General features: G+C 38.9%; 1 protein-coding gene across 2 annotated transcripts in view; it reads left to right on the plus strand.

Moving 5' to 3' along the window:
• The first annotated feature begins 6,793 nt into the window (after nt 1-6,793).
• LOC115905232 (heparan sulfate glucosamine 3-O-sulfotransferase 1-like) overlaps nt 6,794-15,283 on the plus strand; it is a 40,183-nt gene continuing 31,693 nt past the window's right edge. Inside the window, exon 1 of one of the 2 annotated variants that reach the window (XM_030951378.1) lies at nt 6,794-6,875. The gene's annotated coding sequence lies outside the window, so the exon portion shown is untranslated. Of the gene's footprint in view, nt 6,876-6,909; nt 7,495-15,283 lie in introns of those variants that run through there. The other variant, XM_030951377.1, reaches the window with a different exon arrangement.

Below are 15,283 nucleotides of genomic sequence, written 5' to 3' on the forward strand. Positions count from 1 at the left end.
TTTGATCAGTTCCAGCATGTGAAGTATTCCATTTTTGTGTATTGAGCACTTGAGCAATCACTGTTGTCTTCTGCAAGATGTCTCTTTTTGCTGTTGCATATGATATGAATGTGTGTTTATTTTAAACTGTCCTTATGTGACCATTTTACACTGTGCTGTGCATTTATTTAGCAAAATGAAAAAAAATGCATTCCATTCTTGGGTGTTAACCTTAAGGATTTTGTGAGTCCTGACTGTGAGATTTGGAGAGCTTAGAGGTGGACATTTTAAATATTTTTGCTTCATTCATGACTGTGTTACATCTTCCACTTAAGTTTGTTCATTGATTTGCAGGTATAGAAAAAAGCCACAGATTAATAATGAAGTCAGAAGTGACATGTGCACTGAGAAAATGAATCACTTGCACTATGTGGATTACTCTCAGAGTTTCTTTGGGAAAGACAATTTGAGATAGCTGTTTCCTGGTCTGTATAAGTCAGGGGTGTACTTATACTTTGATGAGTTTAACAGTGGGTCAAAACTTGATGGCTTTTGTAAAGCTAGATCCTGTTGTATGGCTGTTTCTTTGAGATGCTTCTGTTTGTTTACAAAAAACTACAAAATCTTATTTCTTTGAACAAGGCACTGGAGTATTTCTTCACTTCTTGCTCCAAGCCACTTTCAGCCCACTACCCCAAAAGATCCCCTCCTTTTCTAAGCTCCTTTCAAAGCACCTGAGGGCAAAGTCAACAGATACCTGCCTACATTCTCTTTATTTTTTTCCCAGACTTGCTGGAGAAGGGATGTAGGTGTGTTGGGGAGGTTACAGACACCTAAATCTTCATATAGAGATTGAGAATTGAAATATTTTTCTCCTGTATAGGCATGTCTTTTATTTAGCAGGTCCTTGGGGTGTTTGAAAGCTAGATATAGCAGTCACAGCTCCCAAAGTGTAAATGATACTTAGGGAACTTAAGGGAAGGCACACCTCTGAAAATATGGGGTGGGAATTCTGAAAATCAATTAATAACGATATGTATATTTCTAGCTGAGATTTATATAATATCTTTAATTATCTTTAATAATAGCATGTGTATTTACATCTGAGATCTGTCACTCTGTCAACTATGTTACTCTGTCCAACAGCTAGTCAAAATTTGGAGTTTTTTTATTATTTCCATTAGATAGGGATCTGTTAATAGAGATTGATCTTTTATCGGTGCAGTCCTATTTCTAAGAAACAACCTTAAAAAATCTTCTTTCTTTGAGCATAGCAGAAATTATACATATTGAAAAAGCTTTTTATTTTTCAGAAGTTCAACCTGTGGCAGTCTGTGCCAGCAGCCCAAAATCTGTCTAGCTTTACTCCTCAGTACCTGTTCTTTGGCATTAATTTGACACGAGCTTCTACATATTTCCTCTTTCTCCATATTTATGCATGTCCTACATGCATAGCCTACATACATTGTGTCACTTTCATTTGTATACTTCTTAAAAAACAGCAAAACCACTCCACCCACTTCATTCTCATTCTGACCTGGCTTTCTCAAGCCTTTGTTTTGTACAGAGATGTGTAATTGTGTTTGGGGTTTAGAGACTAAAGTCATTTCAGTTACCTGTTTCAGCAAAGGAGCATAATGAGTTCTTACATCTATCTTAAATGAAGAGGGACAGCTATACCCAAGAGCTGCAATGAGGTTTCCCTGACCCATAATTTTACAGCATTATAAACCACATTTCAGCTGAAACATCAGAGATAGCAAAACAATAATGGTCTTGGTTCAGTATTGTGGTGTAGTGAGTTTTCCTTCCACTGATTTCTGTCAGTAGCAGGAAATGCATTGAGGTTCTGAAGGGCAAGCCTGCAACATGCTTTACTCTTTAGCAAATTGCACAGCTTCAGGAGGATGCTCAGAGGTTGTACACTGTAGACACCAGCCTTGTCTGCAACTTGCCCTAGCTTTGTATAGATAATTTTGGACTGTTTTCAGGGTGAGAGAACTACAATAGAAATTGCACCTTAGTTACAGTCTGCTCTGAGACTGCAAAAGGTACAGCTCAGCTGGACTAGCAATTTGGAGTAATATGTTTTTTTGGATCATCTTATTTCTTGCTGTGATTTTTCAGTCACCGTTCCCATTTTCTCTCTTTCTCCAGTTCACTGCCTCTGGTGCCACAACTTAAGGTAACACAATTGACATATGAGTAAGGGTATTTAAAACTGAGGGCAATTTTAAAAATCAGAAATAATGTATATAGCGAAATGTTTCAGTTTCAAAAATCATCTACACTTTTTGTAATGCCTCAGCATTCCTTCAGGAATGACAGAATTGCCCCTCTTTCAGAAAATAAGTATGTCTTCTTTCAACATTATAGGTGTTCTATCAGTATTTTGTGTCTATTGCTTTACTGCTAATAAGGATTTCTAACAGCTTTTCTGAGTTCAGTAAGGAAAAGTCATTTCAAGAAAATTAAGATGTCAGAAATTACAATCCTCAACGACCAGATAAACATGAGAGAAGATGCACTTCTCTGGAATATTTCAGAGTTGTTACTTTATTGAATAACAGAGGTTGCCTATGTCAACCCCTGCACTTTTATATTATATAGTTTCCATAAGTTTCATAGAGATTGAAATCCACATTTGTCTACATAATCTGACTTTTATAAAGCTGAGAAGAAAAGTTGTTTGGACAATGAGGAAAGTTGAGTCAAACTCGCTCTTAATTAACACAAGCGCTTTGAATTCCAAAAAGTAGACCTGCCCCCTTATTTATCAGATATTTAATTCACTGAAAATTAGTTTAAAATCAAGGCAAAAGGCACTCTTATGCCTTGAGCTTTAGTCTGTGCCTCAGACTGAAAAAAAAAATCATAATTCATCTGAAACCACAGTTTCCATGTAGTAGCCAGAATTAGTCATAAATCAGACCAACTTCATGAACCTTAACAGATGAATAACTGTGACCAAGCTTTGAATATTAAGCCTTGAATCAAGAAAATGTCATATGGCCTTCAGGCCAGGGATATTTCATATAGATGTACTATTATCATTTGCTTTTAGTTTTACTGCATGAGGATTGATTCTATCATGCAATATTCTTCCTTCAATATAATTTATTTTCTAGAAATAAACCTAGACACATGTATGCTTATATTTAATATAAGCTGCTGTAATTAAGGATTTCATGTCAAATGTAGTGAACCCTCAGAGAAAAATCAGTGAATGCAGTCCTAGCTCTGATGAATTAACTAGAAGAATTTCTTTGATTTTTGTGTGATTGAGATTTCATCCCAAGTTTTAGGCAGAGACACACCAATACCAAATGTCTAGATGTGGCAGCACTGAAACTTGATTCACAATATAAAAATAAATACTACTTGAAATGTTTTTAATGAATCTGTATCCATATAACTTCAGACGTTGTAGTAGTGGAATTATGCATCCATCTTTTCACGCCAATAAGGTATCAGCAAGGATATTAATCTTTCATAGAAACATAAATTTGTACTTCAGTAAATAACAATAATAAAAGAAATCCAGGCTTTGAAGTTTTCCTTACTTTGATAATTACATAGGTCTACCACTCTCAGTGAGATGGCACATAAATAAAATTGCCCAGGCAAGTGAGTTCTGTAATACAGAACTTGGAGAGTTTCCAGAAATAGAAGAAACTAGCGAACAGCATAGAGAATAGGTCCATTCTCCCCCTTCTCCAGCCATGGTGATTTTTCTTTGAATTGTAGTACTAGGCCATTTTTAAGTTGGAAATGTAGCACGGCAGATAGATGACTTTTACCAGGCTACTTATGAGTGGTTTTCTCCTTTGTTTTTAATTGCACTGCATCTTTATCCCAAACTCTCTAACAGTTGACACCTCATACACCATCTCATTTAACACCTTTGCCTTCTCCAGAGTTTAACCTGGAAGCAGTTGCCTGTGTGTGGGCAGCTATTGAAATGGAAGACAAGAAGACCTTTATAAAAATTGTGAAGTGGGTAAGGACCTGCAAAGCAAGAGAGTTTATGCTGAAAAGAGATCAATGCATAAATGGAATTTGCTAGGTTTGTTAAGACTCAGTTCGTATTATTTCTGTATCCCTTAATAAATTAATAATCACAGAAAATAAGAAAATGCGTAATTTGCTGTTGATTCACAGATTGTCAATAGCACAAAACACTGGAGCCAAAATACAATAACAAAATTCAAGATTATGAACAAGAGCCAGATAAAAACTTTTGGTATAATCTGTTAATTTGAGAGTCAAAAGTTGTATGGCATGAGAAAGACTTGTTGGTATTGAGCACAAGAAAAACCAAAAGCTATTACGAAGGAAGGTCAAGAAAGTGAGGCAAAGCCCACCTTTATCAGTGCTTAAATGGGGGTGAAGAGACCATTGTGGGCATTACTAATAAGAGTTTACTGGAATGTCATGTATAAAGCTCTGTTCACCTGTCAGAGTTTAAAAATTACGAATTCAAATTGTAATAGGTTATAGACATCATCAGGGAAATCCAGAACTTGATTTACGGAAAGAGATTGAAAGAGAATCTGCTTCAATTGAGGAAAAACATGAGTGTTGTATATAAATATAGCAATAGGTGAACAGAAAAGAATAATACTTAGAATGTTCTGGGGAGAGAAACAAATGGGGCAATTTCTAATCAGGGGAGCCAGTGCATGTTCAGGCACTGCCTTCACTAGGAAGAGTGAAATGAACTGATTTTAAGATGAAGCACTGGATTACAGAAGACGTTAGGTAATGTCTGCTAAAAAGCAGAGTTTTGGATTGGCGATTCAGAGGTTTTAATCAAGTTCCATTTTTTTAAAGCATTCAGATGAGTACATCTGTTTTTGCAAGAAACATTTTATTCTGATAAATCCTTATTTTTTTAAAAAAGTAGGTAGAACAATTCAATCTGCTATTATGTAATTATCTTGGGACACCAGTACCAAGTGCAATGAAATAATATAGTGGATATAGTCTGTGTTAGCCTATTTCTACTTAATTTTAAAAGTTCAAAATCAGCTTTATTTGTGTTCTTTTCCTACAGGATGAATGGCTTCTAATATACACAGCAACCTTCAGAATTCACAGATGAAAATGGGAAAATCTGGAAAAAGAGGACAATTAAGATTCTTCTCTGTAGAAGGCAAGTAAGTGTTATTTTTTAGAAGAAAATTCAACTGTAATTCTTATGTGCTATTGTGCTGTGTAGTCTAAATGCAGCATTCAAGTATTGAACCTAGAGATTTTTACTCCCACTCTAAGTGCAAACCACAACACAGCCTTAACTGTGGAGTTAATTATTCTTTTGTGTATGAGCAACACAAATCTAGAGCATAATACAGAAGGAAAATTAATGTATCATGTAAATGATTTTTTCCCACAAAACTGCTCTACTTTTTCATTTATTTTCTGCTTCCTCCCTACACAACTTTAAACCTCTCTGCCTATGATTACCTATCTCAGGGCTTGTGACAATTTGGGGATCTCTCTATGTAAAGCTTATGAACTCGGTCTGGTACTTGGCAATCTCTATATACAGCCGTGTCAGCTTGGAGATTCTTTGCTAATCTAAAATCCACAAGAGGTGACTTTTGCTCCTGGCACACGATCAATAAGGAATTGTTAAACCATGATAATATCCTATACAAATACATTCCCTTGGAGTATGACAATAGGTAGGCAAACATGGTTTTACAGATGAAGTGAGGCAGTGATAAGGAAGTGATAAATCATCTGTTCTATGCAAATTTCATCACCTGACTAGGGACCTACCTGACTAAGAAGGTAAGGTGCCATCTTGCTTGGTGTTGTAAAGTACATCTTGTATTAAATTTTGGAGGGGGATGCTGGACTTAGAGGACTTCTACCTATGTTTGGAGTGGAAAATGAAGGCAGAGAAATGCAAAGGTTTTCCTGCATTTAACAGCTGTTCTGAAACCCTTAAAATCACAGCGGTCTTGTGCCCCTTCTGTGAAGAAACTCAAAGCCCAGCGTACCGCTAGTTTGACAAATGGTGTTTGAAGAAACCGGCGCTGCCCTTAGAAGACAGGGCAGCAAAGCTCTGTGCCGGAGGACTGGGGAAGGAGCCGGGCTTGCTGCCTCAGCAGACCAAGGCAAGCTCGCAGGGACACCAATGACGCGTGGCGTGGAAAAACCTGGCTCCAGCAACTGGCGCGTGGCCGAGCAGTTGTTTCCACCGAGGCTGAGGAGGGGTTTGGACACATTTGTGCAAACGAGCTTAGTCCTGCTACCGTGATCACGGCCGCACGGATGTCCGGGATGCTTGTACTGCCCGGTGGCCCCTCCGCGCCGGCAGCTCGGGCCCTGCTCCCCCGCCAAGGCACCCGGGCCGCTGGCAGCCAGGAGACCAGGAGGGGCTGCAGCTCCCGTGGAGCTGAGGATGCTCCCGCTGAGCGGTGACCGCAGCCCGCCCGCTCCGTGCCGCGGAGCCTTCCCAACTTCCCACGGCGACCTCGCCCATCCCCGCCCGGCTCCCAGCGCGGTCCCGCCCGCCGGGAGCGGGGCTGCCGCCGGTGCCCTGTCCGGGGAGGGGAGGCCCCGCCCTCCCTCAGGCCGGGCAGGCACGGGCACCCGCGGGAAGCCGGGCGCTGCATCCGTCCCTCCCTCCGCGGCGGCGGAGCCCGGAGCCAGGGGCGAACTCCGGGAGAAGGGACCGTCCCGTGCGCCCTGCCTCTCCCCAGCCCCCCCGCCTGCCTCCTCCCCTGGTCACTGGGATGATGAATTAATCATGATGTGGCTGCTGTTAATGCATTTATGTGGAGCGGGCTGTGCCAGTGGCTCGCGGCGCGGCGGGTGAGGGAGCGCGGGGAGCGCCGGCCCCTCCGCTCCGCTCGGCCGCGGCGCTCTCCATGGCTCCGGAGGAGGTAACGGGAGTCGGGACGCGCTCCCCGTCCCCCGGCAGCCAGGGAAGGGGCAGGGCCGAGGGGGCGCGGGCAGGGCAGCTCCAACTTGCCGGCAGGGGGGACAGGAAGGCTCGGGTTGCCGCGGGAGGTGTGCGGGGTGTGTTCGCTTCGCGTCCCCGAGGTTCCTCCAAATCCTGCCCGTGGTTTAAAAATCGCTCTCTTGGCATAAGTGCGCGGGAGCCAGGCTCACTTTATCGCCGCTGACGCTGTCGAAATCGCTGTGGCTCCAGCAGTAACAACAGCGAGCCCCCTCCCCGCATCCCTCCCTCCTTCCCTCCCTCCTGCGGGTCGCCCGCTCCTCGTGAGAAACCGAACGCTGATATTCCATTAGCTTCATCTTCCCCGCTTACGCGAAAGTGAGGAAGACTTGCTAATTAATTTACATACGAGGGAATGATGTCTGAAGGAAGGAAAAAATACCCCGTTGCACCTGCTCCGCCGAGACTTGTCATCTGAATCTGGAGGAGAGCTATAAATCATGTAAAGTGTTCGCGGTGGAGTCGGCTTCTTCTGAGAGCTGTAGGATTATGTATCCAAATGCTGAATTTATATTTCCCACTAGGAAAAGACTGAAACTCAGGTCAGATATAAACTACATCATTTCATTTAAAACAAAACTGTAGTTATTTATTGTAATTCTAGAGGGGGTTTTTCTTCTCCCCTGATTAAATAGAAAATACTATTAGAGCATGTAGTAATGATTTACACATTACAGCCTGAAATCTCTTGCGGAGTTGGAGGTGGTGGAGTGTAAGGATGGTGCTTTAGAACCACATACGTCCTCTTATTTTTGCCACACATGAAAAGACTGAGAATAACCAGGCTAGCTTACCTTGTTTTTAGTGTGTAAAAACCCATATTTTCTGAATGCAGGATGGGGAAAACTTGAACAAGGGATAGCACAACTTCCATTGAAAATGTTGACTTTCTCAGCTACAGCAACTAAAATCTGTGTGATGTCTTCTTTGATTATTTTCACCTTTTGAAAAACTTTTAAAATGTCATAAGCTACTTCAAGAATTTCACTTACTGCCTCTAAGGCAGTACAGTAATTGGTTTTGATGCTTGCCTGCTAAATGAGATGAACTGGGGAGACCTACTGTTCTGTAAGATGTTTGTGTTATTCTTGTGCCAGGTATTTCATCATAAAATACAAAATGACAGATTTAGTCTGATGAGATGATGGTTTTATATTGTAGAAATTATTCATACTTAATTTTGTGACTTTTCCCATATTTCACTAGGTTTGTTGCTGGCAAAACTAGACTGAGGTTTTGTCATTTCAAATGGAACTGATTTAGATTGGGGTTAATTGCTTTAGTAGCCTAGCATATTTTTGACCAAACTGTGAATGGCAAATATTACTAAATTCTTTTGTTCCACTTATGTAAAAATACTGCTTTTTGATTAAAAAGGTGTTATGTGTTATAGATGGATCCTGTACATTGCTTCAGAATGAGGAAACTAAGGAATTTGTGTGCTTTGACAGAGTGTGTGATTTGCAAGTTTCATAAGTTGTGAGCTTATTGTAAAAGTGTGTGTATGTGTGTGGCAAAAGACTGCTACGCTAGTAGAAGAAACTAATAATAACACAGAAATCTGTGAGGTAAGCAAGAACATATGAGCCAGGCTAACCACTCAATATGCTTACTTTGAAAGCAAGCCTGGATCCAGTAGTTTTCACATCACTGTTCTACAGCAACAAAATAAGGGAGACAAAAATAAGCACAAGCCAGAAATAAAGACAAAAATCTAAAAGGAGACTAGTCAGGTGGGGAAAAACATTTGGAAATCAAGACTTTCTGTCAGATCCAAGAGTGCTGGTCATTGTTAAATGAAATCATACTGACATACACAGCATTTTTATGGCATTTAAGGTGGAAGCCTTAGTCTAGATTATAACCAACCAATTAAAAGAGATTCAGTTGTTAAGAATCTGGACAACTCCACCAAATAAGGGATGGTAGAGGTCAAATGACAGTCAATAAAAGTGGAGTTCATCTTTGAACTTGGAACAGGAGAATAATTTGTTTTCTTTTCCAAATCTTCTGTGTCTAACTGGAAATGCTGTCATGGATACCAGTCCACAAAGTGGTCAAAATTTATTAATTAGTGAGCATTTATTGTTCTGAGATACCATTATAATAGAAATACTTTTTTTCTATGCAACTGGCATTCTTCTGGCCAGTGCTTTGGCTTTGCAAGTCATAAATGAAATATGGGAGTTCTGATTTGGGGTTTGAACAATATAAGTCACTGTGTAAATTTCAGTCAAGTGTATGTTTTTGTTTGGCTGTCAAGCATTGGATTCACTTATATTGGAAAAACATTTGCTACATTTCTAAAAGAAAATGTAAAAATCATTTGTCAGCCAGAGGGAGGTGGGGAAATGTGTTCAAACTCCCCAGATTTTATTGGCCTTACAGTACTGACTTGTGTTTGGGGATTGTGGGGTTGGTGAATGACAGACCCGCCTACATTTTCAACATTTGCAACAAGCTGAGCATGCTTTTTAGGTCAGGAAAGCACAGTGCTGCTTGTTTATTGATGGACACATCTTTGAAAGGAGCTGAATGGCGAAGAGTTGGCTGTCTACAACATTGCTCAGTATTCACTTGCTGCTGTACAAATGATTATGTGACAACTGGCCAGTAGCTATAGATCTGTGAATACGCCCTCTCTCTTCTCTGTAGCTGTTTTTGCTTTACCCACTGCCATGGAAAACTTCAGAACGGGTCGTTCAATGATTAATGTGTTACCATGTTATAAAGGGCAGAGATAATTCTATGTCTTAACAGACAGGTTAAATTACATGATTCTGAATAGTGACAGCTTTTGAGGTGTTTTTGCTTGGAGTACAATCAAATTCTCTCTTTGACTGTTTATATAGTAAGCAGGAATCCATTAAACTGGCCAGGACGACAAATATTTAATGAAGACTCAAAGAGGCAATATCACTTCTGTATGTTTGCAGTGCACTGCTCTGTTTAGGTGCTGATTAAATCTTCTGATCTCAAGGAGGTCTTCTAGTCATCTGCTTTGATGCAATATTCCATAAAACCATTTAAGCTAGAGGGGTATGAGTTTAAGTCTTACGATTATTTTCTCTTAAGGATAAAAATTGCATGAGGTCCTCTCACAGCCCTAGTTGAATTTTAGTGGGAATAGTGTGAAGCAAGAAGTCTGGGAAGCAAGGCAGCAGAACCAGGAGTAGTTGATCACAGTAGTAATTCCAGACTGAAGAAAAAACCTTTCTGAGCTAAACAGCAGTCTTATCTAACTTCAGTTATAAAGTCATCACAGTCTACCTTTAAGTACATTGCCCTGTTGCTCTTTCTGGATATTTCAAAAGATATTTCAAAACCTCTCTCCTAATGCTTAGAGCTTTCTTTGAACTTTGAACCTAAATATATTCTTTGATTCTTAATTTTTAATCTCGCTATATTGTTATTTTAAACCAACTCCTTCCTCAGTGTGTAGCCCTCAATAAATTATAAACATCGATCATGCGTCTTCCTCAGCTTTTATGTGCTAGGATCAAACAAGCAGAGCAAGCACCTTTTAGTCTGTGTGGCAAAACAGAATAAATAGAAAGATACAGAGGCTAGTAACTTGATTCTCCTGAGTTTGAACCTGAAGTGTTTGCTCAAAGTCTTGAATGAGATTGCTAATGCTCCACTCGGTCTTTTGAAAATACTTTGTCAGACACTGGTGAATATCAAGTTAGTTTTACAGATAGGCCAGGTTAATCTGTTAATAGTAAGCATGGGTGTGTGTCTTATCTTTTTGTGTTGCTCTCAAATAATAAGAGACCATCACAGAAATAATCACAGAAATGCTGCTATTCATAATCATGTGGTTTTGAAGAGTAGCTAAAGGTTTTCCCATTTCTAAGCCTGTGCAAATGCTCCTCCATCTTCTTCTGTAAGTTACCAAGAACCTCCCCTGTATCAAGAGGGCTTCCTGTAACCAGTTTTTTATCAAAACACCTCTGCTTTTCACCATGTTTACAGACATGTAGTAAGATGAGTGTAAAGAATGATTTTAAAGAAGTCCATTGAATATGTTACCATTAGTCATCAATAGTTACCATTAGTTATCTTTCAATAGTTACCATTTATATCAACTTTATTTTTGTGTTATCCTTGTATTTCCAACTCAGTAAATAATTGCTGGGTGATACCATATCAAATTCCTTAAAGAAATCTGGAGACAGTGGATTTTGAATGTCCTTTCTCATAATTGCTTTTAAAAGGATTGGCTTCCCTCTCCCACCAAGCATTTATAAATACTGATTAAGATCCCTCCTGGGCCTTCTCCAGGATAAAGTAATTCAGCTCTCCCTGCCTTTCTTCAAATGAGAGATGCTCCAAGACCCATATCTCTGTGTCCTGGATGTGCATACTGGATGTACACCAGTATGTCCATGTCTGTTCTGTACTGGGGAGCCCAGAACAGGAGGCAATATTCCAGATGTGACTTTACTGGTGCTGAGGGGAAGGATCATCTCTCTCAGCCTGCTTTTCTTAACACCGTTTTTCCTAACGCAGAAAGTGTTCACTTTCATTGCTACATGGGCATTTTGCTGACTTATGTTTAACTTCTTGCCCACCAGGACATTCCCCATCCTTTAGTGCTCAGTTCTTTTCCCCTGGTTGGTCCTAAGACTTTTACAAGTCCACAAAGTTATTTCTCTCTGGGTGAAGTATGTGTATTTCCTTTTGCCGAACTTTATTTCTCCAACCTGCTGAGGCCCCACTTAACAGCAGCACAACTGCTCCTTGTTTCCCACACTCTCCAACTTGCTGAGGGTGTCCTCAGTCCCATTATTCTGGTCTTTAAGGGAAATGGCCCAAATATCAACAGGGGTGCACAATTAGTAATATTCCCGGCTGAATTTTGTGGCACTGATCACAATCCTCTGAGCTCAGTAGTTCCAGTACTTTCCATTTCACCTCACTTTCATGCTTCATTAATAATAATGTAATTGTTAGTAATAACAGTTAGTAACACCAGTAATAATTTTACTACTGCTGTGTGACCAGGAAAATTAACAGATAAAAATATCTCTTCACCATCTTTCCTTGCTCTGGTTTAATAGCACTGGCACGTGTGTGTACACACACGTGCACCAGCTGACAGCTGTCTGTTTGTCTATGTTTGAGTGTATGACTGTGAATTACTCATACCATATGTTTGACACAGGGAAGATAGTATTTTATATGTCATACAGGCCCTGCATTTTTTTTTTTGCATTAGATTTATTTCCCCACCTCATTTTTATAGGTCAAATGAACCTCTGGGCTTGTTACAGTTACGGGGAATTTGAAATATGTAATCTTGAAATTGATTGCAAAATACAGGTGAATTAACTGCTCTATAGCCGACGTTTTTGAAGCCAAATGGTCTTTCATTCAGGTGAAGAACTTGTGTACCTTATGTTAAAAAATGCAAGGACTTTTTTTATGTTTCCTTCAAATAGCAAAAAATGTTTTGAGAAAAATTGCTTCAGTATTCCATATTTTGTCTTGCTATTAACACTCACCTGCTTTGCCAGCAGCAGTGAGAAAAGACACTGAACTACCCTCATTGCAAGCAATGCTTAAGATTTCTAGACTGAGACTCAGGGCTCTGTGTTTAGGCTCAAAATATTTAAGTTTGGTCTAGGATCAAGCTGTTCTGCTGGAGGAAAATTTATTCAATATTGCTTGTAGAGAAGGAGTTTTCTATTTCTCTAGCAAGTGGCTGATTCTTTTGCTTTTGGCTAAAAAAGATACATTTTGTTTGTGTGTGTGCATATGGAAGAGTGATGAAAAGGAACTTAGTAATCAAATTACTTCCTATTTACAGAATACTGCAAAGGTAGCACTTAAAATACTGAAAATGATGATTCTCTTTTTTCTCCATGAAATGAGGCTATAGTGTCCTAGGGACAGTGGTGAGCTAATTGTACTTACAACTTAGTACCTTGACACTGATTTTGAGAAGCAATCTCGTCTTTGCAGTTTGATTCTGAATTCACATTCTGTAGTAACTCCATCAGAAAAATGGGAGAATTTTGCTTCTCTGTGTAGTATTAAGGCCTCCAGAATTTGGAGAGAAATGACCCTTGGCATCTAAGCTGCAGTGAATAGGTGGGAATTGAAAAATTGTGAATGGGCAACTGTGCAAGTATGCAGCTCTAGCCTTTACTTTTATTTCCAAAATCAATATAAGTGCATAAATGCTCATCATCTGAATTTCAGAAAAATAATTGCTTTAGTTTTTTTTTCCTTTTTGTTATTGTCTATAATTTCCTGTTAACACTGTACATCTGTTTAACTTGGAAAGGCAGAGCAAATCCTTTTCAACTGAGGTTATAAAAGGTGTACATACAGTTATTAAGTAAAATGTTACACATTACCTGCACAACAATGGAGAAAATTATTTAATATTTTTTCCTACTGCTATTCTCCAGATTGCTAACCAACCATTTTGTGTCATGGAAGTTTCTGCAAGTAAAAAAACTCAGGGTTTCACAAATTCAGAGAGGTAAAAAACATGTTCTACTTTTAGTAAACTGCAAAGAGTAGACTTTTTTCCCAGAAATTGGCAACAGAAAAATGTGTTCTGAGGGTGTATTTATTTACAATGGGATCTTACAGTGGATAGCTGAAAAAAAAATTGAAGTGAGATATTAGGGATATAGATTATTCTGATAAATGGCAAAGTATCAGTTACTAGAGATACTGGGTTTTAGGCATGAATTAATAAGATAATTCAAATACAAGCAAAACATTTTAGCTTCTGGATGGAGATAAGCTGGGCTACTTCTGTCCTTGTTGTAATTTAGCATTTATGTAGTGTTTACAAGGTAAAAAACTCCTTGTAGATACTAATGATCATCATTACACCCTCTGAAGGCAGGTAGGTTCTGCAAATTAATGGTATAGGCCAAATATATTTTATACCTAGAAATCGGCTAAGAGTTTGAATTTTGGTATAAATGTGTTTGAAGTTTATAAAGGGCAGACTACATCCCTCAGAATCCAGAATCAGCTCTTACGAGATATGCTTTCATTTTTAAGGAACAAAGACACAGGGTTTTATTGAGAACACTTGAATAACATCATGTCTCTTTGATAGCAAAGTCTAGTCAGACATAGTTTTTCCTGCATAAAAGTGTTGGATACTATAAAGAACATTTTTTTAAAGGTTCACACAGAATAGATCCCTAATTTACAAAGATTCTATAAGATTCTGCTTCCATTTTGTGGAAAGGTATTTACACACGGAAAGAGGGAGCTTGTCTCTCCTGTCTCCACCCTCCTTGGTTGACAGACCTTCCCTCCAGCAAGCAGTTGACAGCAATCAGTTTGCGGATTATTTCTGGAAGGAAAAAGTTTACAGCTTTTCTCCAACAGTAAGATTAAAAATAAAGTAGCTGTCATCTATTTCCATGGCTTAACTAGTTAAAATCATAGCTGCAAAAATGCCATATTACTCAGCTAAGCTGTTCACTGCAATTTATACAGTAAGCAGACCTTATTAAATAAAGGCAGTCAAGCCTTGCAAACAATAGTTTGTAATGCAAAATTTTAAAAAATTAAATTTTTACTGGAAGTTCAGAATTTGTTATTTATAATTTCTATATATACTAAGTGTTTAAAATAAGCCTTACACCGATATTATAATGAAATATTTAATTTGGTGACCTTGTCACATATGAAGGGCATGTAGGTAATTCTCAGGATGAAAGAAGTTGGTGTTTTATGACAGCCAGATTATTGAGCATCTTCCAGACTTGGCTCACATTAATCCTCATAGCACTGTGTTTTCCATTGCACCACTTATAAAGGTAAATACTGTCAAGTTTAAGATGGAAAATAATTTGCATTTGTCAGCTTTGACACTTTCTAATGCTAGATTCTTGAGATGCAATATGAAAATAAACATGTAAGGGGTTTCTTTTTCCAGACTGCCACAGTCAGAAATCTTTTAGACTTTATCCCCAAACATTAGACTATTTCAGTCTCACAAATTATGACTCAGCTTCCTTTGCATCACATGCTACCTTTAGTTTATTCTGTAAATAAATAGTTCAATTTACTTAGATGGTGTTTTGTTGGGCTTTTTAAATCTACTTAATTTACAGAATTTCGTTGTATGGGTACTATACAATATGAAGTCTTCCAGTAGTTTTGGCAGCCTTCATATCACTGATTTCCTGGCTATGGTATTTTCCCTCCTATCCTGTAGTAGAGTAATGAAATATCATTACTATGCGTAGACTTTTTTGGTGCTTCTAGAGTTCTCTAAATTCAAAATCTGATATGTGCGCTGGAGAATAAAGAAGAACAAAAGGCTCATTATTTTCATATTCTGCTGCA

Source organism: Camarhynchus parvulus, chromosome 6 (assembly GCF_901933205.1).
Source record: "Camarhynchus parvulus chromosome 6, STF_HiC, whole genome shotgun sequence".
In the NCBI taxonomy this organism is placed as follows: domain Eukaryota; kingdom Metazoa; phylum Chordata; class Aves; order Passeriformes; family Thraupidae; genus Camarhynchus; species Camarhynchus parvulus.